This window comes from Myotis myotis, unplaced genomic scaffold, assembly GCF_014108235.1.
Source record: "Myotis myotis isolate mMyoMyo1 unplaced genomic scaffold, mMyoMyo1.p scaffold_m19_p_15, whole genome shotgun sequence".
Classification (NCBI taxonomy): Eukaryota; Metazoa; Chordata; class Mammalia; order Chiroptera; family Vespertilionidae; genus Myotis; species Myotis myotis.
This window is the reverse complement of record NW_023416319.1, coordinates 52,333,586-52,337,386: the sequence shown is the minus strand read 5'-3', so window position 1 is coordinate 52,337,386 and position 3,801 is coordinate 52,333,586.

The window sequence follows — 3,801 nt, the reverse complement described above, 5'->3', positions numbered from 1 at the left end:
AACTTAACTTTTACAATATCCTGTTATACATAGTTATTAATAGTGAACTACAATGTTCACTAATGACTGATTACTATAATCGTGTTGCATTCATTTCCCTTACGCGCCTTACGCACAGGCGCACCATTTCTCTCCACTAATACTAGCAGCGAATATTTTGCAGCCGATTGCCCCATCATTAGTCTTGGACTGACTTGTTTGGTGTGCGCAACAGGAAATATTTTGCTTTCGGAGAACAAAAAAAAAATAGGTTTATTTGCACTATGCTTATTAATCTGTGCGGTTATTCAGTATCTGGTAAGCTAATGTTCAAGAAAAATGTTCATTTTTATTAAAATGTTATTTTATGTTAATGATTACTCGTTTATTTCAGCCCTTTGTTTTCAGCATGTCTCTATCAAAATAAACCTTTGTTTCTATGAAAATTGAAGCTTTTGGTTTTTTGCAGCCACATAAACTTAAACCTTATTTATTTGGCCCGTGTTAGCCTTTGAGTTTGACATGCTTGCCCTGGGGGTGTGTGTGTGTGTGTGTGTGTGAAGCTATAACTTCCTAGTGAAGCAGGCTTATTATCCGATTCAGGTTCCTAGATTATTATGCTTAATAATGTCTGGTTCCCTTTGCTTCCTTTTATTATTAATATCTAGCTACTTACTCTAACACTACTATACATGTAAAGTACTTTCAGAATTGCTAACCCCTATTTACCAATGAGACTACAATGTTTATGTACAGTTCTTTTTGTTTTCAGTCTCATTGTATCCAGTAAAAATGTTTTACAAAGTTATTTAGGATAGCTCCTCCCCCTCCCTTTTTCATTCAAGTTACAAAATATCAAGCAACATAGTTCTATTGTCATAAATATTGCCTGGAGTGACCTGTTGTTACTCAACAAGTCCCTGGCATCAGTGATCTATTCTCTTTTATATAATTTAACTGTTACAGAATGTCAGATAGATGGAATGATATAATATGCACTTCTAGGTTTGACTTTTTTTCAGTTAGCAAAAGTCATTTAAGATTTATTCATATAGTAGTGTGAGGCATTAGTTCATTCCTTCTTATTACTGAACTAGAGGCCTGAATGCACGAAATTCATACAAGAGTAGGCCTTCCTTCCCCTGGCTGCCGGCACTGGCTTCCCTCTGGCACCCAGGACCGGGCTTCCCTCGCACCCCCGGCTTCATCCAGAAGGTTGTCTGGTCTAATTAGCATATTATGCTTTTGTTATTATAGATAGTATTCCATTTATAGGTGCTCCACAATTTGTTTATCCAGTCACCTGTTGTCACCTGATTTGGTGGTTATGGAAAAAGATACTATAAACATTTGTGTTCAAGCTTTTGTGTGAACGTAAGTTTTTAGTTTGTTGGGTTAATATATTGGAGTGGGTAAGTGTATGTTTACATTTATTAGATATTGTAATACTGTTTTCCAAAGTGTATTATTTTGCCTTCCCACCAGCAATGAATGAGAGATCTTGTTTCTCAATGTCCAGTGTTTGTTTTATTTTTTCCATTCTAAGAGGAGTGGAAAGACCTTGTGGTCTTTTATTTGCATTTCCCTATTTTGCTGATGGAAGTGGGGTTCTTTCACCAGGTCCCAAGGAAGACATTCCAGGGACCCATGTACGGGAGCTTGTGGCATGGTACGATTTATTTTGGGAGGAAATAGAAGGCTGTCGCTAGGTTCCTAGTGTCTCATCTCCATCTGTCCCCCGGTGGGAAAAGTCCAGCCTTGTCTTCAAGCCCAGAACAAAGGCCAGTGTTCAGAGAGTCTGTGCCATATTAAAGCTGCGTGGCCTGACATGGGCCCCAGGTGGCTGCTAGGCCCACATAGCTGCTATGAAACAGTGATTTTCAACTGGTGTGCTGCAAGAATGTTTAAAACATGCAGTAATACCCGACTCTTTAGTTTAGTTACATTTAAATAAATATAAATATCAATAATTATTTTAGGTCAGGTTCTCCATTGTTTTAAATGTAAGTAAAACCAAGAAAGATGAGAAGGCCACAACCTTGGAAGGATTGCCCCCCCCCCCCCAAGTGTGACGAGAAGAGGAGGGCAAAAGGACAGAGGTTCAAGCCCAGGTGTTATTGGAGGGGAGCGTGCCTCATCTGCAGTTGCTGCTGGGAGTGGAATTCTTGTGATATCCTGAGAAAAGGAATTTTCTGAGATTCTCATGGGAGGATGCAATATGGTTGAAAGTTTATTTTCATGGAATTATACCCCTGGTCTTCCAAAGTCCCATTTCCTTTAGTCCAGTCATAGAGGAAGTGTAGATGGGGTTCAGTGGGACTAAAATCAGAGCCAGTGTCCAGAGTTTCTTTTCCATGTTGGAGCCAGGACCAGTCCGGCCTCAGGCTAGTTACAGTTCATTATCCATTGCATGGAGGGGTCCCTATGGCCGTGGGCTATAAGGGTAAATACCAGGAAGCCAAGAGCAAGCCAGGAGCACATGAACAATGAGTCCCACGAGCACAAGAGAGCAAACGTTTTTGTTTAGGGGATGATGTATCCCCAAATTTCCGAGTGCTTGCAGTGGCCACGCCCATTCCAGCCAGTGACCTCTGATTCCAGGTGTGACTGACAGTGTCTTCCCTAGTCTCTCCAACTTTACTGGGCATGCATCCATCTCCTCTTTGTTGGATTCCTGGCGAGTGTGAAACTGCAGCTTCCTGGCTAAGTTGCCCAAATAACATGCATTGAGATAAAGCCAATTTATTAAAAAATTAAAGCATGCAAGTTTATTAAAGAAGCAAGGCAAGCAAATCATAATACGCTGTTGGGCTCTCTGCTAATACATTTTTATTGATTTCAGAGAAGAAGGGAGAGAAACATCAAAGATGAGAATCATTGATTGACTGCCTCCTGCACACACCCTACTGGGGATCAAGACCCCAACCCAGGCATGTGCCCTGACAGAGAATTGAATCATAACCTCCTGCTTCATAGGTCTACACTCAACCACTGAGCCACACTGGCTGGGCCAGGCTTTATTCTTTTTTTGTTGTTAATCCTCATCCAAGGATATTTTCCCATTGATTTTTAGAGTGACAGGGAGAGGGAGAAACAGAGAGAAACATCGATGTGAAAGAGATTGGTTGCCTCCCGCACCAGTCCCAACCTGGAGTGAGGGGTGGAGGTGGGAGGGACCAGGCATGGAGCCTGCAACCAAGGTGCCTGACCTTAACAGGAATTGAACCCTTGACCCTTCAGTCCTTGGGCTAATGCTCTATTCACTGAGCCAAACCAGCTAGGGCGAGCCAGGCTTTATTCTTAATAGATTTTCTAGTTATTGGATTGTCCTTGGAAAGTACTAATTAAATTTTATTTGTTGTTTATCCTCACTTGAGGCTATTTTCCATTGATTTTTAGGGAGAGTGGAAGGGAGGGGAAAAGACAGAGAAACATCAAGATGAAAGAGACACATCGATGGGTTGCCTCCATGGGAGGCGCAGCCAGACCTGCGTATCAAGCATGCCCCACACTGGGGATTGAGCCCATGTGCCCTTGACCAGAATTGAACCCAGGACCCTTCAGTCCATGGGCCAATGCTCTATCCACTGAGCCAAACTGGCTAGGGCAGTACTAATTAATTTTTATTTGTTGATTGAGAAGCCTGAGGAAGTTAGAAATGTATTTGCTCTCACAGCAGGTTGAAATAAAAAGCAATTCTAAAGGCATTAAGGTTCTTCTTAAAACTCTATCATGATGGAGTGCTCGTCAGAGCTGAGTACAATATGGGTAACAGTATTTTACCATGGAATATCAGAAGGTTTATATACTTTATTCTTAAGA